Raw genomic sequence first — 24,706 nt, 5'->3', positions numbered from 1 at the left:
CGCTTCCCGTGGCGTGGATCAAAGGATCTGTGGTTTTCCCTCGAGGCTTTCCCTCGAGGCTTTCCCACAGGGCTGTCCCACGTGCCACCGTGGTGTGAGTCGATTCTCGGCGTGAAAGATGAGCCAGTGCAGGGCAAAGAGGTTCCTCTGGATTGGACTGAGACATCTGGGGGACTCTTGGAATGGTGGTACGACCATGGAGTTCCTCTCGCCTTTCCTGTTGAGAGTGCCTCCTCTTGAGATGCGACGGGAACGCCGGGAATTCTTTCCCGTTGAAAGCATGGAAAGGATCCCTCATCTCGAGCTACGAGGGGGAAACGGGGCTCCTCTGGATGTGGGCGGGACCATCGTGCTTCCTCTCGAGTGGAGACGGTATGGCGGTGAAATTCTTGAGTTGCAGCAAGGGTGCGAAAGACCCTTTCGAAGTTACAGAGGTTAGGTGTCATTAGTCTCCAGACGCCTCATCGGAAATAGGCCTCATTTCGCCTGGAAAGGAGAACTTCCTGGATTTTCTCGAGTTGCGGCAGGTGTTCTCGAGTTACGTCGGGGACCTCAGGGACCCGCCCTGGTGGCCTCTGGAACGGCCAGTCCCCATGCTAGTTGCTAGGGGGCCTCTCGGGATTCCTCTCCCGTCGATACCGGGGCCAAAAACCTTGTGTGGAGTCAGGGCCGGAACCGAGGATTCCTCTCAGGGGCTGACATGGATCTTTGGGTACTTGTGGAGTCTCCCCAGGGGAGTCAGGCCTCGTCTCGAGTGGGGGCATGCAAGTGCGCTTTCCTTCCAGGCTGTAGCAGCAATGTCACGCTTCCCGTCGCGTGGATCAAAGGATCTGTGGTTTTCCCTCGAGGCTTTCCCTCGAGGCTTTCCCACAGGGCTGTCCCACGTGCCACCGTGGTGTGAGTCGATCCTCGGCCTGAAAGATGAGCCAGTACAGGGCAAAGAGGTTCCTCTGGAATGGACTGAGACATCTGGGGGACTCTTGGAATGGTGGTACGACCATGGAGCTCCTCTCGCCTTTCCTGTTGAGAGTGCCTCCCTTGAGATGCGACGGAAACGCCGGGAATTCTTTCCCGTTGAAAGCAGGGAAAGGATCCCTCATCTTGAGCTACGAGGGGGAAACGGGGCTCCTCTGGAAGTGGGCGGGACCATCGTGCTTCCTCTCGAGTGGAGACGGGTATGGCGGTGAACTTCTTGATTTGCAGCAAGGGTGTGAAAGACCCTTTCGAAGTTCCAGAGGTTAGGTGTCATTAGTCTCCAGACGCCTCATCGGAAATAGGCCTCATCTCGCCTGGAAGGGAGAACTTCCTGGATTTTCTCGAGTTGCGGCAGGTGTTCTCGAGTTACGACGGGGACCTCAGGGACCCGCCCTGGTGGCCCCAAGAACGGCCAGTCCCCATGCTAGTTGCTAGGGGGCCTCTCGGGATTCCTCTCCCGTCGATACCGGGGCCAAAAACCTTGTGTGGAGTCAGGGCCGGAACCGAGGATTCCTCTCAGGGGCTGACATGGATCTTTGGGTACTTCTGGAGTCTCCCCAGGAGAGTCAGGCCTCATCTCGAGTGGGGGCATGCACGTGCGCTTTCCTTCCATTCTGTAGCAGCAATGTCATGCTTCCCGTGGCGTGGATCAAAGGATCTGTGGTTTTCCCTCGAGGCTTTCCCTCGAGGCTTTCCCACAGGGCTGTCCCACGTGCCACCGAGGTGTGAGTCGATCCTCGGCGTGAAAGATGAGCCAGTACAGGGCAAAGAGGTTCCTCTGGAATGGACTGAGACATCTGGGGTCTCTTGGAATGGTGGTACGACCATGGAGTTCCTCTTGCCTTTCCTGTTGAGAGTGCCTCCTCTTGAGATGCGACAGGAACCCCGGAATTCTTTCCCATTTAAAGCAGGGAAAGGATCCCTCATCTTGAGCTCGAGGGGGAAACGGGGCTCCTCTGGTTGTGGGTGGGACGATCGTGCTTCCTCTCGAGTGGAGACGGGTATGGCGGTGATCTACTTGAGTTGCAGCAAGGGTGTGAAAGACCCTTTCGAAGTTCCAGAGGTTAGGTGTCATTAGTCTCCAGACGCCTCATCGGAAATAGGCCTCATTTCGCCTGGAAAGGAGAACTTCCTGGATTTTCTCGAGTTGCGGCAGGTGTTCTCGATTTACGACGGGGACCTCAGGGACCCGCCCTGGTGGCCTCAGGAACGGCCAGTCCCCATGCTAGTTGCTAGGGGGCCTCTCGGGATTCCTCTCCCGTCGATACCAGGGCCAAAAACCTTGTGTGGAGTCAGGGCCCGAACCGAGGATTCCTCTCAGGGGATGACATGGATCTTTGGGTACTTGTGGAGTCTCCCCAGGGGAGTCAGGACTCGTCTCGAGTGGGGGCATGCACGTGCGCTTTCCTTCCAGGCTGTAGCAGCAATGTCACGCTTCCCGTCGGGTGGATCAAAGGATCTGTGGTTTTCCCTCGAGGCTTTCCCTCGAGGCTTTCCCACAGGGCTGTCCCACGTGCCACCGTGGTGTGAGTCGATCCTCGGCGTGAAAGATGAGCCAGTGCAGGGCAAAGAGGCTCCTCTGGAATGGACTGAGACATCTGGGGGACTCTTGGAATGGTGGTACGACCATGGAGTTCCTCTCGCCTTTCCTGTTGAGAGTGCCTCCTCTTGAGATGTGACGGGAACGCCGGGAATTCTTTCCCGTTGAAAGCAGGCAAAGGATCCCACATCTCGAGCTCCGAGGGGGAAACGGGGCTCCTCTGGATGTGGGCGGGACCATCGTGCTTCCTCTCGAGTGGAGACGGGTATGGCGGTGAACTTCTTGAGTTGCAGCAAGGGTGTGAAAGACCCTTTCGAAGTTCCAGAGGTTAGGTGTCATTAGTCTCCAGACGCCTCATCGGAAATAGGCCTCATCTCGCCTGGAAGGGAGAACTTCCTGGATTTTCTCGAGTTGCGGCAGGTGTTCTCGAGTTAAGACGGGGACCTCAGGGACCCGCCCTGGTGGCCTCAGGAGAGGCCAGTCCCCATGCGATTTGCTAGGGGGCCTCTCGGGACTCCTCTCCCGACGATACCGGGGCCAAAAACCTTGTGTGGAGCCAGGGCCGGAACCGAGCATTCCTCTCAGGGGCTGACATGGATCTTTGGGTACTTCTGGAGTCTCCCCAGGGGAGTCAGGCCTCGTCTCGAGTGGGGGCATGCACGTGTGCTTTCCTTCCAGGCTGTAGCAGCAATGTCACGCTTCCCGTGGCGTGGATCAAAGGATCTGTGGTTTTCCCTCGAGGCTTTCCCTCGAGGCTTTCCCACAGGGCTGTCCCACGTGCCACCGAGGTGTGAGTCGATCCTCGGCGTGAAAGATGAGCCAGTACAGGGCAAAGAGGTTCCTCTGGAATGGACTGAGACATCTGGGGTCTCTTGGAATGGTGGTACGACCATGGAGTTCCTCTTGCCTTTCCTGTTGAGAGTGCCTCCTCTTGAGATGCGACAGGAACCCCGGAATTCTTTCCCATTTAAAGCAGGGAAAGGATCCCTCATCTTGAGCTCGAGGGGGAAACGGGGCTCCTCTGGTTGTGGGTGGGACGATCGTGCTTCCTCTCGAGTGGAGACGGGTATGGCGGTGATCTACTTGAGTTGCAGCAAGGGTGTGAAAGACCCTTTCGAAGTTCCAGAGGTTAGGTGTCATTAGTCTCCAGACGCCTCATCGGAAATAGGCCTCATTTCGCCTGGAAAGGAGAACTTCCTGGATTTTCTCGAGTTGCGGCAGGTGTTCTCGATTTACGACGGGGACCTCAGGGACCCGCCCTGGTGGCCTCAGGAACGGCCAGTCCCCATGCTAGTTGCTAGGGGGCCTCTCGGGATTCCTCTCCCGTCGATACCAGGGCCAAAAACCTTGTGTGGAGTCAGGGCCCGAACCGAGGATTCCTCTCAGGGGATGACATGGATCTTTGGGTACTTGTGGAGTCTCCCCAGGGGAGTCAGGACTCGTCTCGAGTGGGGGCATGCACGTGCGCTTTCCTTCCAGGCTGTAGCAGCAATGTCACGCTTCCCGTCGCGTGGATCAAAGGATCTGTGGTTTTCCCTCGAGGCTTTCCCTCGAGGCTTTCCCACAGGGCTGTCCCACGTGCCACCGTGGTGTGAGTCGATCCTCGGCGTGAAAGATGAGCCAGTGCAGGGCAAAGAGGCTCCTCTGGAATGGACTGAGACATCTGGGGGACTCTTGGAATGGTGGTACGACCATGGAGTTCCTCTCGCCTTTCCTGTTGAGAGTGCCTCCTCTTGAGATGCGACGGGAACGCCGGGAATTCTTTCCCGTTGAAAGCAGTTAATGGATCCCTCATCTCGAGCTCCGAGGGGGAAACGGGTCTCCTCTGGATGTGGGCGGGACCATCGTGCTTCCTCTCGAGTGGAGACGGGTATGGCGGTGAACTTCTTGAGTTGCAGCAAGGGTGTGAAAGACCCTTTCGAAGTTCCAGTGTTTAGGTGTCATTAGTCTCCAGACGCCTCATCGGAAATAGGCCTCATCTTGCCTGGAAGGGAGAACTTCCTGGATTTTCTCGAGTTGCGGCAGGTGTTCTCAAGTTACGACGGGGACCTCAGGGACCCGCCCTGGTGGCCTCAGGAGAGGCCAGTACCCATGCGAGTTGCTAGGGGGCCTCTCGGGATTCCTCTCCCGTCGATACCGGGGCCAAAAACCTTGTGTGGAGTCAGGGCCGGAACCGAGGATTCCTCTCAGGGGCTGACATGGATCTTTGGGTACTTGTGGAGTCTCCCCAGGGGAGTCAGGCCTCGTCTCGAGTGGGGGCATGCACGTGCGCTTTCCTTCCAGGCTGTAGCAGCAATGTCACGCTTCCCGTCGCGTGGATCAAAGGATCTGTGGTTTTCCCTCGAGGCTTTCGCTCGAGGCTTTCCCACAGGGCTGTCCCACGTGCCACCGTGGTGTGAGTCGATCCTCGGCGTGAAAGATGAGCCAGTGCAGGGCAAAGAGGCTCCTCTGGAATGGACTGAGATATCTGGGGGACTCTTGGAATGGTGGAACGACCATGGAGTTCCTCTCGCCTTTCCTGTTGAGAGTGCCTCCTCTTGAGATGCGACGGGAACGCCGGGAATTCTTTCCCGTTGAAAGCAGGGAACGGATCCCTCATCTCGAGCTACGAGGGGGAAACGGGGCTCCTCTGGATGTGGGCGGGACCATCGTGCTTCCTCTCGAGTGGAGACGGGTATGGCGGTGAACTTCTTGAGTTGCAGCAAGGGTGTGAAAGACCCTTTCGAAGTTCCAGAGGTTAGGTGTCATTTGTCTCCAGAGGCCTCATCGGAAATAGGCCTCATCTCGCCTGGAAGGGAGAACTTCCTGGATTTTCTCGAGTTGTGGCAGGTGTTCTCGAGTTACGACGGGGACTTCAGGGACCCGCCCTGGTGGCCTCAGGAGAGGCCAGTCCCCATGCGAGTTGCTAGGGGGCCTCTCGGGATTCCTCTCCCGTCGATACCGGGGCCAAAAACCTTGTGTGGAGTCAGGGCCGGAACCGAGGATTCCTCTCAGGGGCTGACATGGATCTTTGGGTACTTCTGGAGTCTCCCCAGGGGAGTCAGGCCTCGTCTCGAGTGGGGTCATGCACGTGCGCTTTCCTTCCAGGCTGTAGCAGCAATGTCACGCTTCCCGTCGCGTGGATCAAAGGATCTGTGGTTTACCCTCGAGGCTTTCCCACAGAGCTTTCCCACGTGCCACCGTGGTTTGAGTCGATCCTCGGCGTGAAAGATGAGCCAGTGCAGGGCAAAGAGGTTCCTCTGGAATGGACTGAGAAATCTCGGGGACTCTTGGAATGGTGGTACGACCATGGAGTTCCTCTCGTCTTTCCTGTTGAGAGTGCCTCCTCTTGAGATGCGACGGGAACGCCGAAAATACTTTCCCGTTGATAGCAGGGAAAGGATCCCTCATCTCGAGCTACGAGGGGCAAACGGGGCTCCTCTGGATGTGGGCCGGACCATCATGTTTCCTCTCGAGTGGAGACGGGTATGGCGGTGAACTTCTTGAGTTGCAGCAAGGGTGTGAAAGACCCTTTCGAAGTTCCAGAGTTTCCGTGTCATTAGTCTCCAGACGCCTTATCGGAAATAGGCCTCATCTCGCCTGGAAGGGAGAACTTCCTGGATTTTCTCGAGTTGCGGCAGGTGTTCTCGAGTTACGACGGGGACCTCAGGAACCCGCCCTGGTGGCCTCAGGAAAGGTCAGTCCCCTTGCGAGTTCCTAGGGGGCCTCTCGGGATTCCTCTCCCGTCGATACCGGGGCCAAAATACTTGTGTGGAGTCAGGGCCGGAACCGAGGATTCCTCTCAGGGGCTGACATGGATCTTTGGGTACTTCTGGAGTCTCCCCAGGGGAGTCAGGCCTTGTCTCTAGTGGGGGCATGCACGTGCGCCTTCCTTCCAGGCTGTAGCAGCAATGTCACGCTTCCCGTCGCGTGGATCAAAGGATCTGTGGTTTTCCCTCGAGGCTTTCCCTCGAGGCTTTCCCACAGGGCTGTCTCACGTGCCACCGTTGTGTGAGTCGATCCTCGGCGTGAAAGATGAGCCAGTGCAGGGCAAAAAGGTTCCTCTGGAATGGACTGAGACATCTGGGGGACTCTTGGAATGATGGTACGACCATGGAGTTCCTCTCGCCTTTCCTGTTGAGAGTGCCTCCTCTTGAGATGCGACGGGAACGCCGGGAAATCTTTCCCGTTGAAAGCAGGGAAAGGATCCCTCATCTCGAGCTACGAGGGGCAAACGGGGCTCCTCTGGATGTGGGCGGGACCATCGTGCTTCCTTTCGAGTGGAGACGGGTATGGCGGTGAAATTCTTGAGTTGCAGCAAGGGTGTGAAAGACCCTTTCGAAGTTCCAGAGGTTAGGTGTCATTAGTCTCCAGACGCCTCATCGGAAATAGGCCTCATTTCGCCTGGAAAGGAGAACTTCCTGGATTTTCTCGAGTTGCGGCAGGTGTTCTCGATTTACGACGGGGACCTCAGGGACCCGCCCTGGTGGCCTCAGGAACGGCAAGTCCCCATGCTAGTTGCTAGGGGGCCTCTCGGGATTCCTCTCCCGTCGATACCGGGGCCAAAAACCTTGTGTGGAGTCAGGGCCGGAACCGAGGATTCCTCTCAGGGGCTGACATGGATCTTTGGGTACTTGTGGAGTCTCCCCTGGGGAGTCAGGACTCGTCTCGTGTGGGGGCATGCACATGCGCTTTCCTTCCAGGCTGTAGCAGCAATGTCATGCTTCCCGTCGCGTGGATCAAAGGATCTGTGGTTTTCCCTCGAGGCTTTCCCTCGAGGCTTTCCCACAGGGCTGTCCCACGTGCCACCGTGGTGTGAGTCGATCCTCGGCGTGAAAGATGAGCCAGTGCAGGGCAAAGAGGTTCCTCTGGAATGGACTGAGACATCTGGGGGACTCTTGGAATGGTGGTACGACCATGGAGTTCCTCTCGCCTTTCCTGTTGAGAGTGCCTCCTCTTGAGATGCGACGGGAACGCCGGGAATTCTTTCCCGTTGAAAGCAGGGAAAGGATCCCTCATCTCGAGCTACGAGGGGGAAACGGGGCTCCTCTGGATGTGGGCGGGACCATCGTGCTTCCTCTCGAGTGGAGACGGGTATGGCGGTGAACTTCTTGAGTTGCAGCAAGGATGTGAAAGACCCTTTCGAAGTTCCAGAGGTTAGGTGTCATTAGTCTCCAGACGCCTCATCGGAAATAGGCCTCATCTCGCCTGGAAGGGAGAACTTCCTGGATTTTCTCGAGTTGCGGCAGGTGTTCTCGAGTTACGACGGGGACCTCAGGGACCCGCCCTGGTAGCCTCAGGAGAGGCCAGTCCCCATGCGAGTTGCTAGGGGGCCTCTCGGGATTCCTCTCCCGTCGATACCGGGGCCAAAAACCTTGTGTGGAGTCAGGGCCGGAACCGAGGATTCCTCTCAGGGGCTGACATGGATCTTTGGGTACTTGTGGAGTCTCCCCAGGGGAGTCAGGCCTCGTCTCGAGTGTGGGCATGCACGTGCGCTTTCCTTCCATGCTGTAGCAGCAATGTCACGCTTCCCGTCGCGTGGATCAAAGGATCTGTGGTTTTCCCTCGAGGCTTTCCTACAGGGCTGTCCCTCGTGCCACCGTGGTGTGAGTCGATCCTCGGCGTGAAAGATGAGCCAGTGCAGGGCAAAGAGGTTCCTCTGGAATGGACTGAGACATCTGGGGGACTCTTGGAATGGTGGTACGACCATGGAGTTCCTCTCGCCTTTCCTGTTGAGAGTGCCTCCTCTTGAGATGCGACGGGAACGCCGGGAATTCTTTCCCGTTGATAGTAGGGAAAGGATCCCTCATCTCGAGCTACGAGTGGGAAACGGGGCTCCTCTGGATGTGGGCGGGACCATCGTGTTTCCTCTCGAGTGGAGACGGGTATGGCGGTGAACTTCTTGAGTTGCAGCAAGGGTGAGAAAGACCCTTTCAAAGTTCCAGAGGTTCGGTGTCATCAGTCTCCAGACGCCTCATCGGAAATAGGCCTCATCTCGCCTGGAAGGGAGAACTTCCTGGATTTTCTCAAGTTGCGGCAGGTGTTCTCGAGATACGACGGGGACCTCAGGGACCCGCCCTGGTGTCCTCAGGAAAGGCCAGTCCCCATGCGAGTTGCTCGGGGGCCTCTCGGGATTCCTCTCCCGTCAATACCGGGGCCAAAATCCTTCTGTGGAGTCAGGGCCGGAACCGAGGATTCTTCTCAGGGGCTGACATGGGTATTTGGGTACTTCTGGAGTCTCCCCAGGGGGGTCAGGCCTCCTCTCGAGTGGGGGCATGCACGTGCGCCTTCCTTCCAGGCTGTAGCAGCAATGTCACGCTTCCCGTCGCGTGGATCAAAGGATCTGTGGTTTTCCCTCGAGGCTTTCCCTCGAGGCTTTCCCACAGGGCTGTCTCACGTGCCACCGTTGTGTGAGTCGATCCTCGGCGTGAAAGATGAGCCAGTGCAGGGCAAAGAGGTTCCTCTGGAATGGACTGAGACATCTGGGGGACTCTTTGAATGGTGGTACGACCATGGAGTTACTCTCGCCTTTCCTGTTGAGAGTGCCTCCTCTTGAGATGCGACGGGAACGCCGGGAAATCTTTCCCGTTGAAAGCAGGGAAAGGATCCCTCATCTCGAGCTACGAGGGGGAAACGGGGCTCCTCTGGATGTGGGCGGGACCATCGTGCTTCCTCTCGAGTGGAGACGGGTATGGCGGTGAACTTCTTGAGTTGCAGCAAGGGTGTGAAAGACCCTTTCGAAGTTCCAGAGGTTAGGTGTCATTTGTCTCCAGAGGCCTCATCGGAAATAGGCCTCATCTCGCCTGGAAGGGAGAACTTCCTGGATTTTCTCGAGTTGCGGCAGGTGTTCTCGAGTTACGACGGGGACCTCAGGGACCCGCCCTGGTGGCCTCAGGAGAGGCCAGTCCCCTTGCGAGTTGCTAGGGGGACTCTCGGGATTCCTCTCCCGTCGATACCGGGGCCAAAAACCTTGTGTGGAGTCAGGGCCGGAACCGAGGATTCCTCTCAGGGGCTGACATGGATCTTTGGGTACTTGTGGAGTCTCCCCAGGGGAGTCAGGCCTCGTCTCGAGTGGGGGCATGCACGTGCGCTTTCCTTCCAGGCTGTAGCAGCAATGTCACGCTTCCCGTCGCGTGGATCAAAGGATCTGTGGTTTTCCCTCGAGGCTTTCGCTCGAGGCTTTCCCACAGGGCTGTCCCACGTGCCACCGTGGTGTGAGTCGATCCTCGGCGTGAAAGATGAGCCAGTGCAGGGCAAAGAGGCTCCTCTGGAATGGACTGAGACATCTGGGGGACTCTTGGAATGGTGGAACGACCATGGAGTTCCTCTCGCCTTTCCTGTTGAGAGTGCCTCCTCTTGAGATGCGACGGGAACGCCGGGAATTCTTTCCCGTTGAAAGCAGGGAATGGATCCCTCATCTCGAGCTATGAGGGGGAAACGGGGCTCCTCTGGATGTGGGCGGGACCATCGTGCTTCCTCTCGAGTGGAGACGGGTATGGCGGTGAACTTCTTGAGTTGCAGCAAGGGTGTGAAAGACCCTTTCGAAGTTCCAGAGTTTAGGTGTCATTAGTCTCCAGACGCCTCATCGGAAATAGGCCTCATCTCGCCTGGAAGGGAGAACTTCCTGGATTTTCTCGAGTTGCGGCAGGTGTTCTCGAGTTACGACGGGGACCTCAGGGACCCACCCTGGTGGCCTCAGGAGAGGCCAGTCCCCATGCGAGTTGCTAGGGGGCCTCTCGGGATTCCTCTCCCGTTGATACCGGGGCCAAAAACCTTGTGTGGAGTCAGGGCCGGAACCGAGGATTCCTCTCAGGGGCTGACATGGATCTTTGGGTACTTCTGGATTCTCCCCAGGGGAGTCAGGCCTCGTCTCGAGTGGGGGCATGCACGTGCGCTTTCCTTCCAGGCTGTAGCAGCAATGTCACGCTTCCCGTCGCGTGGATCAAAGGATCTGTGGTTTTCCCTCGAGGCTTTCCCTCGAGGCTTTCCCACAGGGCTGTCCCACATGCAACCGTGGTGTGAGTCGATCCTCGGCGTGAAAGATGAGCCAGTGCAGGGCAAAGAGGCTCCTCTGGAATGGACTGAGACATCTGGGGGACTCTTGGAATGGTGGTACGACCAGGGAGTTCCTCTCGCCTTTCCTGTTGAGAGTGCCTCCTCTTGAGATGCGACGGGAACGCCGGGAATTCTTTCCCGTTGAAAGCAGGGAATGGATCCCTCATCTCGAGCTCCAAGGGGGAAACGGGTCTCCTCTGGATGTGGGCGGGACCATCGTGCTTCCTCTCGAGTGGAGACGGGTATGGCGGTGAACTTCTTGAGTTGCAGCAAGGGTGTGAAAGACCCTTTCGAAGTTCCAGAGTTTAGGTGTCATTAGTCTCCAGACGCCTCATCGGAAATAGGCCTCATCTCGCCTGGACGGGAGAACTTCCTGGATTTTCTCGAGTTGCGGCAGGTGTTCTCGAGTTACGACGGGGACCTCAGGGACCCGCCCTGGTGGCCTCAGGAGAGGCCAGTCCCCATGCGAGTTGCTAGGGGGCCTCTCGGGATTCCTCTCCCGTCGATACCAGGGCCAAAAACCTTGTGTGGAGTCAGGGCCGGAACCGAGGATTCCTCTCATGGGCTGACATGGATCTTTGGGTACTTCTGGAGTCTCCCCAGGGGAGTCAGGCCTCGTCTCGAGTGGGGGCATGCACGTGCGCTTTCCTTCCAGGCTGTAGCAGCAATGTCATGCTTCCCGTCGCGTGGATCAAAGGATCTGTGGTTTTCCCTCGAGGCTTTCCCTCGAAGCTTTCCCACAGGGCTGTCCCACGTGCCACCTTGGTGTGAGTCGATCCTCGGCGTGAAAGATGAGCCAGTGCAGGGCAAAGAGTTTCCTCTGGAATGGACTGAGAAATCTCGGGGACTCTTGGAATGGTGATACGACCATGGAGTTCCTCTCATCTTTCCTGTTGAGAGTGCCTCCTCTTGAGATGCGACGGGAACGCCGGGAATTCTTTCCCGTTGATAGCAGGGAAAGGATCCCTCATCTCGAGCTACGAGGGGGAAACGGGGCTCCTCTGGATGTGGGCGGGACCATCGTGTTTCCTCTCGAGTGGAGACGGGTATGGCAGTGAACTTCTTGAGTTGCAGCAAGGGTGTGAAAGACTCTTTCGAAGTTCCAGAGGTTCGGTGTCATTAGTCTCCAGACGCCTCATCGGAAATAGGCCTCATCTCGCCTGGAAGGGAGAACTTCCTGGATTTTCTCGAGTTGCGGCAGGTGTTCTCGAGTTACGACGGGGACCTCAGGGACCCGCCCTGGTGTCCTCAGGAAAGGCCAGTCCCCATGCGAGTTGCTCGGGGGCCTCTCGGGATTCCTCTCCCGTCGATACCGGGGCCAAAATCCTTCTGTGGAGTCAGGGCCGGAACCGAGGATTTCTCTCAGGGGCTGACATGGGTCTTTGGGTACTTCTGGAGTCTCCCCAGGGGGGTCAGGCCTCGTCTCGAGTGGGGGCATGCACGTGCGCCTTCCTTCCAGGCTGTAGCAGCAATGTCACGCTTCCCGTCGCGTGGATCAAAGGATCTGTGGTTTTCCCTCGAGGCTTTCCCTCGAGGCTTTCCCACAGGGCTGTCTCACGTGCCACCGTTGTGTGAGTCGATCCTCGGCGTGAAAGATGAGCCAGTGCAGGGCAAACAGGTTCCTCTGGAATGGACTGAGACATCTGGGGGACTCTTGGAATGGTGGTACGACCATGGAGTTCCTCTCGCCTTTCCTGTTGAGAGTGCCTCCTCTTGAGATGCGACGGGAACGCCGGGAATTCTTTCCCGTTGAAAGCAGGGAGAGGATCCCTCATCTCGAGCTACGAGGGGGAAACGGGGCTCCTCTGGATGTGGGCGGGACCATCGTGCTTCCTTTCGAGTGGAGACGGGTATGGCGGTGAAATTCTTGAGTTGCAGCAAGGGTGTGAAAGACCCTTTCGAAGTTCCAGAGGTTAGGTGTCATTAGTCTCCAGACGCCTCATCGGAAATAGGCCTCATTTCGCCTGGAACGGAGAACTTCCTGGATTTTCTCGAGTTGCGGCAGGTGTTCTCGATTTACGACTGGGACCTCAGGGACCCGCCCTGGTGGCCTCAGGAACGGCCAGTCCCCATGCTAGTTGCTATGGGGCCTCTCGGGATTCCTCTCCCGTCGATACCGGGGCCAAAAACCTTGTGTGGAGTCAGGGCCGGAACCGAGGATTCCTCTCAGGGATTGACATGGATCTTTGGGTACTTCTGGAGTCTCCCCTGGGGAGTCAGGACTCGTCTCGAGTGGGGGCATGCACGTGCGCTTTCCTTCCAGGCTGTAGCAGCAATGTCATGCTTCCCGTCGCGTGGATCAAAGGATCTGTGGTTTTCCCTCGAGCCTTTCCCTCGAGGCTTTCCCACAGGGCTGTCCCACGTGCCACCATGGTGTGAGTCGATCCTCGGTGTGAAAGATGAGCCAGTGCAGGGCAAAGAGTTTGCTCTGGAATGGACTGAGAAATCTCGGGGACTCTTGGAATGGTGGTACGACCATGGAGTTCCTCTCATCTTTCCTGTTGAGAGTGCCTCCTCTTGAGATGCGAAGGGAACGCCGGGAATTCTTTCCCGTTGATAGCAGGGAAAGGATCCCTCATCTCGAGCTACGAGGGGGAAACGGGGCTCCTCTGGATGTGGGCGGGACCATCGTGTTTCCTCTCGAGTGGAGACGGGTATGGCGGTGAATTTCTTGAGTTGCCGCAAGGGTGTGAAAGACCCTTTCGAAGTTCCAGAGGTTCGGTGTCATTAGTCTCCAGACGCCTCATCGGAAATAGGCCTCATCTCGCCTGGAAGGGAGAACTTCCTGGATTTTCTCGAGTTGCGGCAGGTGTTCTCGAGTTACGAGGGGGACCTCAGGGACCCGCCCTGGTGGCCTCAGGAGAGGCCAGTCCCCATGCGAGTTGCTAGGGGGCCTCTCGGGATTCCTCTCCCGTCGATACTTGGGCAAAAACCTTGTGTGGAGTCAGGGCCGGAACCGAGGATTTCTCTCAGGGCCTGACATGGATCTTTGGGTACTTCTGGAGTCTCCCCAGGGGAGTCAGGCCTCGTCTCGAGTGGGGGCATGCACGTGCGCTTTCCTTCCAGGCTGTAGCAGCAATGTCACGCTTCCCGTCGCGTGGATCAAAGGATCTGTGGTTTTCCCTCGAGGCTTTCCCTCGAGGCTTTCCCACAGGGCTGTCCCACGTGCCACCGTGGTGTGAGTCGATCCTCGGCGTGAAAGATGAGCCAGTGCAGGGCAAAGAGGCTCCTCTGGAATGGACTGAGACATCTGGGGGACTCTTGGAATGGTGGTACGACCATGGAGTTACTCTCGCCTTTCCTGTTGAGAGTGCCTCCTCTTGAGATGCGACGGGAACGCCGGGAATTCTTTCCCGTTGAAAGCAGGGAAAGGATCCCTCATCTCGAGCTACGAGGGGGAAACGGGGCTCCTCTGGATGTGGGCGGGACCATCGTGCTTCCTCTCGAGTGGAGACGGGTACGGCGGTGAACTTCTTGAGTTGCAGCAAGGGTGTGAAAGACCCTTTCGAAGTTCCAGAGGTTAGGTGTCATTTGTCTCCAGAGGCCTCATCGGAAATAGGCCTCATCTCGCCTGGAAGGGAGAACTTCCTGGATTTTCTCGAGTTGCGACAGGTGTTCTCGAGTTACGACGGGGACCTCAGGGACCCGCCCTGGTGGCCTAAGGAGAGGCCAGTCCCCATGCGAGTTGCTAGGGGGCCTCTCGGGATTCCTCTCCCGTTGATACCGGGGCCAAAAACCTTGTGTGGAGTCAGGGCCGGAACCGAGGATTCCTCTCAGGGGCTGACATGGATCTTTGGGTACTTCTGGAGTCTCCCCAGGGGAGTCAGGCCTCGTCTCGAGTGGGGGCATGCACATGCGCTTTCCTTCCAGGCTGTAGCAGCAATGTTACGCTTCCCGTCGCGTGGATCAAAGGATCTGTGGTTTTCCCTCGAGGCTTTCCCTCGAGGCTTTCCCACAGGGCTGTCCGACGTGCCACCGTGGTGTGAGTCGATCCTCGGCGTGAAAGATGAGCCAGTGCAGGGCAAAGAGGCTCCTCTGGAATGGACTGAGACATCTGGGGGACTCTTGGAATGGTGGTACGACCATGGAGTTCCTCTCGCCTTTCCTGTTGAGAGTGCCTCCTCTTGAGATGCGACGGGAACGCCGGGAATTCTTTCCCGTTGAAAGCAGGGAAAGGATCCCTCATCTCGAGCTCCGAGGGGGAAACGGGGCTCCTCTGGATGTGGGCGGGACCATCGTGCTTCCTCTCGAGTGGAGACGGGTATGGCGGTGAACTTCTTGAGTTGCAGCAAAAGTGTGAAAGACCCTTTCGAAGTTCCAGAGGTTAGGTGTCATTAGTCTCCAGACGCCTCATCGGAAATAGGCCTCATCTCGCCTGGAAGGGAGAACTTCCTGGATTTTCTCGAGTTGCGGCAGGTGTTCTCGAGTTACGACGGGGACCTCAGGGACCCGCCCTGGTGGCCTCAGGAGACGCCAGTCCCCATGTGAGTTGCTAGGGGGCCTCTCGGGATTCCTCTCCCGTCGATACCGGGGCCAAAAACCTTGTGTGGAGTCAGGGCCGGAACCGAGGATTCCTCTCAGGGGCTGACATGGATCTTTGGGTACTTCTGGAGTCTCCCCAGGGGAGTCAGGCCTCGTCTCGAGTGGGGGCATGCACGTGCGCTTTCCTTCCAGGCTGTAGCAGCAATGTCACGCTTCCCGTCGCGTGGATCAAAGGATCTGTGGTTTTCCCTCGAGGCTTTCCCTCGAGGCTTTCCCACAGGGTTGTCCCACGTGCCACCGTGGTGTGTGTGGATCCTCGGCGTGAAAGATGAGCCAGTGCAGGGCAAAGAGGTTCCTCTGGAATGGACTGAGACATCTGGGGGACTCTTGGAATGGTGGTACGACCACGGAGTTCCTCTCGCCTTTCCTGTTGAGAGTGCCTCCTCTTGAGATGCGACGGGAACGCCGGGAATTCTTTCCCGTTGAAAGCAGGGAAAGGATCCCTCATCTCGAGCTCCGAGGGGGAAACGGGGCTCCTCTTGATGTGGGCGGGACCATCGTGCTTCCTCTCGAGTGGAGACGGGTATGGCGGTGAACTTCTTGAGTTGCAGCAAAAGTGTGAAAGACCCTTTCGAAGTTCCAAAGGTTAGGTGTCATTAGTCTCCAGACGCCTCATTGGAAATAGGCCTCATCTCGCCTGGAAGGGAAAACTTCCTGGATTTTCTCGAGTTGCGGCAGGTGTTCTCGAGTTACGAGGGGGACCTCAGGGACCCGCCCTGGTGGCCTCAGGAGAGGCCAGTCCCCATGCGAGTTGCTAGGGGGCCTCTCGGGATTCCTCTCCCGTCGATACCGGGGCCAAAAACCTTGTGTGGAGTCAGGGCCGGAAGCAAGGATTCCTCTCAGGGCTGACATGGATCTTTGGGTACTTCTGGAGTCTCCCCAGGGGAGTCAGGCCTCGTCTCGAGTGGGGGCATGCACGTGCGCTTTCCTTCCAGGCTGTAGCAGCAATGTCACGCTTCCCGTCGCGTGGATCAAAGGATCTGTGGTTTTCCCTCGAGTCTTTCCCTCGAGGCTTTCCCACAGGGCTGTCCCACGTGCCACCGTGGTGTGAGTCGATCCGCGGCGTGAAAAATGAGCCAGTGCAGGGCAAAGAGGTTCCTCTGGAATGCACTGAGACATCTGGGGGACTCTTGGAATGGTGGTACGACCATGGAGTTCCTCTCGCCTTTCCTGTTGAGAGTGCCTCCTCTTGAGATGCGACGGGAACGCCGGGAATTCTTTCCCGTTGAAAGCAGGGAAAGGATCCCTCATCTCGAGCTCCGAGGGGGAAACGGGGCTCCTCTGGATGTGGGCGGGACCATCGTGCTTCCTCTCGAGTGGAGACGGGTATGGCGGTGAACTTCTTGAGTTGCAGCAAGGGTGTGAAAGACCCTTTCGAAGTTCCAGACGTTAGGTGTCATTAGTCTGCAGACGCCTCATCGGAAATAGGCCTCATCTCGCCTGGAATGGAGAACTTCCTGGATTTTCTCGAGTTGCGGCAGGTGTTCTCGAGTTACGACGGGGACCTCAGGGACCCGCCCTGGTGGCCTCAGGAGAGGCCAGTCCCCATGCGCGTTGCTAGGGGGCCTCTCGGGATTACTCTTCCGTCGATACCGGGGCCAAAACCCTTTGGTGGAGTCAGGGCCGGAACCGAGGATTCCTCTCAGTGGCTGACATGGATCTTTGGGTACTTCTGGAGTCTCCCCAGGGGAGTCAGGCCTCGTCTCGAGTGGGGGCATGCACGTGCGCTTTCCTTCCAGGCTGTAGCAGCAATGTCACGCTTCCCGTCGCGTGAATCAAACGACCTGTGGTTTTCCCTCGAGGCTTTCCCTCGAGGCTTTCCACATGGCTGTCCCACGTGCCACCGTGGTGTGAGTCGATCCTCGGCGTGAAAGATGAGCCAGTGAAGGGCAAAGAGGTTCCTCTGGAATGCACTGAGACATCTGGGGGACTCTTGGAATGGTGGTACGACCATGGAGTTCCTCTCGCCTTTCCTGTTGAGAGTGCCTCCTCTTGAGATGCGACGGGAACGCCGGGAATTCTTTCCCGTTGAAAGCAGGGAAAGGATCCCTCATCTCGAGCTACGAGGGGGAAACGGGGCTCCTGTGGATGTGGGCGGGACCATCGTGCTTCCTCTCGAGTGGAGACGGGTATGGCGGTGAACTTCTTGAGTTGCAGCAAGGGTGTGAAAGACCCTTTCGAAGTTCCAGACGTTAGGTGTCATTAGTCTGCAGACGCCTCATCGGAAATAGGCCTCATCTCGCCTGGAATGGAGAACTTCCTGGATTTTCTCGAGTTGCGGCAGGTGTTCTCGAGTAACGACGGGGACCTCAGGGACCCGCCCTGGTGGCCTCAGGAGAGGCCAGTCCCCATGCGAGTTGCTAGGGGTTCTCTCGGGATTCCTCTCCCATCGATACCGGGGCCAAAACCCTTTGGTGGAGTCAGGACCGGAACCGAGGATTCCTCTCAGGGGCTGACATGGATCTTTGGGTACTTCTGGAGTCTCCCCAGGGGAGTCAGGCCTCGTATCGAGTGGGGGCATGCACGTGCGCTTTCCTTCCAGGCTGTAGCAGCAATCTCACGCTTCCCGTGGCGTGGATCAAAGGATCTGTGGTTTTCCCTCGAGGCTTTCCCTCGAGGCTTTCCCACAGGGCTGTCCCATGTGCCACCATGGTGTGAGTTGATCCTCGGCGTGAAAGATGAGCCAGTGCAGGGCAAAAAGGTTCCTCTGGAATGGACTGAGACATCTGGGGGACTCTTGGAATGGTGGTACGACCATGGAGTTCCTCTCGCCTTTCCTGTTGAGAGTGCCTCCTCTTGAGATGCGACGGGAACGCCGGGAATACTTTCCCGTTGAAAGCAGGGAAAGGATCCCTCATCTCGAGCTACGAGGGGGAAATGGTGCTCCTCTGGATGTGGGCGGGACCATCGTGCTTCCTCTTGAGTGGAGACGGGTATGGCGGTGAACTTCTTGAGTGGCAGCAAGGGTGTGAAAGACCCTTTCGAAGTTCCAGAGGTTAGGTGTCATTAGTCTCCAGACGCCTCATCGGAAATAGGCCTCATCTCGCCTGGAAGGGAGAACTTCCTGGATTTTCTCGAGTTGCGGCAGGTGTTCTCGAGTTACGACGGGGACCTCAGGGACCCGCCCTGGTGGCCTCAGGAGAGGCCAGTCCCCATGCGAGTTGCTAGGGGTTCTCTCGGGATTCCTCTCCCATCGATACCGGGGCCAAAACCCTTTGGTGGAGTCAGGACCGGAACCGAGGATTCCTCTCAGGGGCTGACATGGATCTTTGGGTACTTCTGGAGTCTCCCCAGGGGAGTCAGGCCTCGTATCGAGTGGGGGCATGCACGTGCGCTTTCCTTCCAGGCTGTAGCAGCAATCTCACGCTTCCCGTGGCGTGGATCAAAGGATCTGTGGTTTTCCCTCGAGGCTTTCCCTCGAGGCTTTCCCACAGGGCTGTCCCATGTGCCACCATGGTGTGAGTTGATCCTCGGCGTGAAAGATGAGCCAGTGCAGGGCAAAAAGGTTCCTCTGGAATGGACTGAGACATCTGGGGGACTCTTGGAATGGTGGTACGACCATGGAGTTCCTCTCGCCTTTCCTGTTGAGAGTGCCTCCTCTTGAGATGCGACGGGAACGCCGGGAATACTTTCCCGTTGAAAGCAGGGAAAGGATCCCTCATCTCGAGCTACGAGGGGGAAATGGTGCTCCTCTGGATGTGGGCGGGACCATCGTGCTTCCTCTTGAGTCGAGACGGGTATGGCGGTGAACTTCTTGAGTGGCAGCAAGGGTGTGAAAGACCCTTTCGAAGTTCCAGAGTTTAGGTGTCATTAGTCTCCAGACGCCTCATCGGAAATAGGCCTCATCTCGCCTGGAAGGGAGAACTTCCTGGATTTTCTCGAGTTGCGGCAGGTGTTCTCGAGTTACGACGGGGACCTCAGGGACCCGCCCTGGTGGCCTCAGGAGAGGCCAGTCCCCATGCGAGTTGCTAGGGGCCCTCTCGGAATTCCTCTCCCGTCGATACCGGGGCAAAAAACCTTTGGTGGAGTCAGGGCCGGAACCGAGGATTCCTCTCAGGGGCTGACATGGATCTTTGGGTACTTCTGGAGTCTCCCCAGGGGAGTCAGGCCTCGTCTCGAGTGGGGGCATGCACGTGCGCTTTCCTTCCAGGCTGTAGCAGCAATGTCACGCTTCCCGTCGCGTGGATCAAAGGATCTGTGGTTTTCCCTCGAGGCTTTCCCTCGAGGCTTTCCCACAGGGCTGTCCCACGTGCCACCGTGGTGTGAGTCGATCCTCGGCGTGAAACATGAGCCAGTGTAGGGCAAAGAGCTTCCTCTGGAATGGACTGAGACATCTGGGGGACTATTGGAATGGTGGTACGACCATGGAGTTCCTCTCGCCTTTCCTGTTGAGAGTGCCTCCTCTTGAGATGCCTCGGGAACGCCGGGAATTCTTTCCCGTTGAAAGCAGGGAAAGGATCCCTCATCTCGAGCTCCGAGGGGGAAACGGGGCTCCTCTGGATGTGGGCGGGACCATCGTGCTTCCTCTCGAGTGGAGACGGGTATGGCGGTGAACTTCTTGAGTTGCAGCAAGGGTGTGAAAGACCCTTTCGAAGTTCCAGACGTTAGGTGTCATTAGTCTGCAGACGCCTCATCGGAAATAGGCCTCATCTCGCCTGGAATGGAGAACTTCCTGGATTTTCTCGAGTTGCGGCAGGTGTTCTCGAGTTACGACGGGGACCTCAGGGACCCGCCCTGGTGGCCTCAGGAGAGGCCAGTCCCCATGCGCGTTGCTAGGGGGCCTCTCGGGATTACTCTTCCGTCGATACCGGGGCCAAAACCCTTTGGTGGAGTCAGGGCCGGAACCGAGGATTCCTCTCAGTGGCTGACATGGATCTTTGGGTACTTCTGGAGTCTCCCCAGGGGAGTCAGGCCTCGTCTCGAGTGGGGGCATGCACGTGCGCTTTCCTTCCAGGCTGTAGCAGCAATGTCACGCTTCCCGTCGCGTGAATCAAACGACCTGTGGTTTTCCCTCGAGGCTTTCCCTCGAGGCTTTCCACATGGCTGTCCCACGTGCCACCGTGGTGTGAGTCGATCCTCGGCGTGAAAGATGAGCCAGTGAAGGGCAAAGAGGTTCCTCTGGAATGCACTGAGACATCTGGGGGACTCTTGGAATGGTGGTACGACCATGGAGTTCCTCTCGCCTTTCCTGTTGAGAGTGCCTCCTCTTGAGATGCGACGGGAACGCCGGGAATACTTTCCCGTTGAAAGCAGGGAAAGGATCCCTCATCTCGAGCTACGAGGGGGAAATGGTGCTCCTCTGGATGTGGGCGGGACCATCGTGCTTCCTCTTGAGTGGAGACGGGTATGGCGGTGAACTTCTTGAGTGGTAGCAAGGGTGTGAAAGACCCTTTCGAAGTTCCAGAGGTTAGGTGTCATTAGTCTCCAGACGCCTCATCGGAAATAGGCCTCATCTCGCCTGGAAGGGAGAACTTCCTGGATTTTCTCGAGTTGCGGCAGGTGTTCTCGAGTTACGACGGGGACCTCAGGGACCCGCCCTGGTGGCCTCAGGAGAGGCCAGTCCCCATGCGAGTTGCTAGGGGCCCTCTCCGAATTCCTCTCCCGTCGATACCGGGGCCAAAAACCTTTGGTGGAGTCAGGGCCGGAACCGAGGATACCTCTCAGGGGCTGACATGGATCTTTGGGTACTTCTGGAGTCTCCCCAGGGGAGTCAGGCCTCGTCTCGAGTGGGGGCATGCACGTGCGCTTTCCTTCCAGGCTGTAGCAGCAATGTCACGCTTCCCGTCGCGTGGATCAAAGGATCTGTGGTTTTCCCTCGAGGCTTTCCCTCGAGGCTTTCCCACAGGGCTGTCCCACGTGCCACCGTGGTGTGAGTCGATCCTCGGCGTGAAACATGAGCCAGTGTAGGGCAAAGAGCTTCCTCTGGAATGGACTGAGACATCTGGGGGACTCTTGGAATGGTGGTACGACCATGGAGTTCCTCTCGCCTTTCCTGTTGAGAGTGCCTCCTCTTGAGATGCGACGGGAACACCGGGAATTCTTTCCCGTTGAAAGCAGGGAAAGGATCCCTCATCTCGAGCTACGAGGGGGAAACGGGGCTCCTCTGGATGTGGGCGGGACCATCGTGCTTCCTCTCGAGTGGACACGGGTATGGCGGTGAACTTCTTGAGTTGCAGCAAGGGTGTGAAAGACCCTTTCGAAGTTCCAGAGGTTAGGTGTCTTTAGTCTCCAGACGCCTCATCGGAAATAGGCCTCATCTCGCCTGGAAGGGAGAACTTCCTGGATTTTCTCGAGTTGCGGCAGGAGTTCTCGATTTACGACGGGGACCTCAGGGACCCGCCCTGGTGGCCTCAGGAGACGCCAGTCCCCATGCGAGTTGCTAGGGGGCCTCTCGGGATTCCTCTCCCGTCGATACCGGGGCCAAAGACCTTGTGTGGAGTTAGGGCCGGAACCGGTGATTCCTCTCAGGGGCTGATATGGATCTTTGGGTACATCTGGAGTCTCGCCAGGGGAGACAGGCCTCGTCTCGAGTCGGGGCATGCACGTGCACTTTCCTTCCAGGCTGTAGCAGCAATGTCACGCTTCCCGTCGCGTGGATCAAAGGATCTGTGGTTTTCCCTCGAGGCTTTCCCTCGAGGCTTTCCCACAGGGCTTTTCCCACGTGCCACCGTGGTGTGAGTCGATTCTCGGCGTGAAAGATGAGCCAGTGCAGGGCAAAGAGGTTCCTCTGGAATGGACTGAGACATCTGGGGGACTCTTGGAATGGTGGTACGACCGTGGAGTTCCTCTCGCCTTTCCTGTTGAGAGTGCCTCCTCTTGAGATGCGACGGGAACGCCGGGAATTCTTTCCCGTTGAAAGCAGGGAAAGGATCCCTCATCTCGAGCTACGAGGGGGAAACGGGGCTCCTCTGGATGTGGGCGGGACCATCGTGCTTCCTCTCGAGTGGAGACGGGTATGGCGGTGAACTTCTTGATTTGCAGCAAGGGTGTGAAAGACCCTTTCGAAGTTCCAGAGTTTAGGTGTCATCAGTCTCCAGACGCCTCATAGGAAATAGGCCTCATCTCGCCTGGAAGGGAGAACTTCCTGGATTTTCTCGAGTTGCGGCAGGTGTTCTCGAGTTACGACGGGGACCTCAGGGACCCGCCCTGGTGGCCTCAGGAGAGGCCAGTCCCCATGCGAGTTGCTAGGGGGCCTCTCGGGATTCCTCTCCCGTCGATACCGGGGCCAAAAACATTTGGTGGAGTCAGGGCCGGAACCTAGGATTCCTCTCAGGGGCTGACATGGATCTTTGGGTACTTCTGGAGTCTCCCCAGGGGAGTCAGGCCTCGTCTCGAGTGGGGGCATGCACGTGCGCTTTCCTTCCAGGCTGTAGCAGCAATGTCACGCTTCCCGTGGCGTGGATCAAAGGATCTGTGGTTTTCCCTCGAGGATTTCCCTCGAGGATTTCCCACAGGGCTGTCCCACGTGCCACCGTGGTGTGATTCGATCCTCGGTGTGAAAGATGTGCCAGTGCAGGGCAAAGAGGTTCCTTTGGAATGGACTGAGACATCTGGGTGACTCTTGGAATGGTGGTACGACCATGGAGTTCCTCTCGCCTTTCCTGTTGAGAGTGCCTGCTCTTGAGATGCGACGGGAACGCCGGGAATTCTTTCCCGTTGAAAGCAGGGAAAGGATCCCTCATCTCGAGCTACGAGGGGTAAACGGTGCTCCTCTGGATGTGGGCGGGACCATCGTGCTTCCTCTTGAGTGGACACGGGTATGTCGGTGAACTTCTTGAGTTGCAGCAAGGGTGTGAAAGACTCTTTCGAAGTTCCAGAGGTTAGGTGTCATTAGTCTCCAGACGCCTCATCAGAAATAGGCCTCATCTCGCCTGGAAGGGAGAACTTCCTGGATTTTCTCGAGTTGCGGCAGGTGTTCTCGAGTTACGACGGGGACCTCAGGGACCCGTCCTGGTGGCCTCAGGAGACGCCAGTCCCCATGCGAGTTGCTAGGGGGCCTCTCGGGATTCCTCTCCCGTCGATACCGGGGCCAAAAACCTTGTGTGGAGTCAGGGCCGGAACCGAGGATTCCTCTCAGGGGCTGATATGGATCTATGGGTACATCTGGAGTCTCGCCAGGGGAGACAGGCCTCGTCTCGAGTCGGGGCGTGCACGTGCACTTTCCTTCCAGGCTGTAGCAGCAATGTCACGCTTCCCGTCGCGTGGATCAAAGGATCTGTGGTTTTCCCTCGAGGCTTTCCCTCGAGGCTTTCCCACAGGGCTGTCCCACGTGCCACCGTGGTGTGAGTCGATCCTCGGCGTGAAAGATGAGCCAGTGCAGGGCAAAGAGGTTCCTCTGGAATGGACTGAGACATCTGGGGGACTCTTGGAATAGTGGTACGACCATGGAGTTCCTCTCGCCTTTCCTGTTGAGAGTGCCTCCTCTTGAGATGCGACGGGAACGCCGGGAATTCTTTCCCGTTGAAAGCAGGGAAAGGATCCCTCATCTCGAGCTACGAGGGGGAAACGGGGCTCCTCTGGATGTGGGCGGGACCATCGTGCTTCCTCTCGAGTGGACACGGGTATGGCGGTGAATTTCTTGAGTTGCAGCAAGGGTGGGAAAGACCCTTTCGAAGTTCCAGAGGTTAGGTGTCATTAGTCTCCAGACGCCTCATCGGAAATAGGCCTCATCTCGCCTGGAAGGGAGAACTTCCTGGATTTTCTCGAGTTGCGGCAGGTGTTCTCGAGTTACAACGGGGACCTCAGGGACCCGCCCTGGTGGCCTTAGGAGAGGGCAGTCCCCATGCGAGTTGCTAGGAGGCCTCTCGGGATTCCTCTCCCGTCGATACCGGGGCCAAAAACATTTGGTGGTGTCAGGGCCGGAACCGAGGATTCCTCTCAGGGGCTGACATGGATCTTTGAGTACTTCTGGAGTCTCCCCAGGGGAGTCAGGCCTCGTCTCGAGTGGGGGCATGCACATGCGCTTTCCTTCCAGGCTGTAGCAGCAATGTCACGCTTTCCGTCGCGTGGATCAAAGGATCTGTGGTTTTCCCTCGAGGCTTTCCCTTGAGGCTTTCCCACAGGGCTGTCCCACGTGCCACCGTGGTGTGAGTCGATCGTCGGCGTGAAAGATGAGCCAGTGCAGGGCAAAGAGTTTCCTCTGGAATGGACTGAGACATCTGGGGGACTCTTGGAATGGTGGTACGACCATGGAGTTCCTCTTGCCTTTCCTGTTGAGAGTGCCTCCTCTTGAGATGCGACGGGAAAGCCGGGAATTCTTTCCCGTTGAAAGCATGGAAAGGTTCCCTCATCTCGAGCTACGAGGGGGAAACGGTGCTCCTCTGGATGTGGGCGGGACCATCGTGCATCCTCTCGAGTGGACACGGGTATGGCGGTGAACTTCTTGAGTTGCAGCAAGGGTGTGAAAGACCCTTTCGAAGTTCCAGAGGTTAGGTGTCATTAGTCTCCAGACGCCTCATCGGAAATAGGCCTCATCTCGCCTGGAAGGGAGAACTTCCTGGATTTCTCGAGTTGCGGCAGGTATTCTCGAGTTACGACGGGGACCTCAGGGACCCGCCCTGGTGGCCTCAGGAGAGGCCAGTCCCCATGCGAGTTGCTAGGGGGCCTCTCGGGATT

This window comes from Capricornis sumatraensis, unplaced genomic scaffold (genome assembly GCF_032405125.1).
Source record: "Capricornis sumatraensis isolate serow.1 unplaced genomic scaffold, serow.2 scaffold7, whole genome shotgun sequence".
In the NCBI taxonomy this organism is placed as follows: Eukaryota; Metazoa; Chordata; class Mammalia; order Artiodactyla; family Bovidae; genus Capricornis; species Capricornis sumatraensis.
This window is presented reverse-complemented; position numbering follows the sequence as displayed.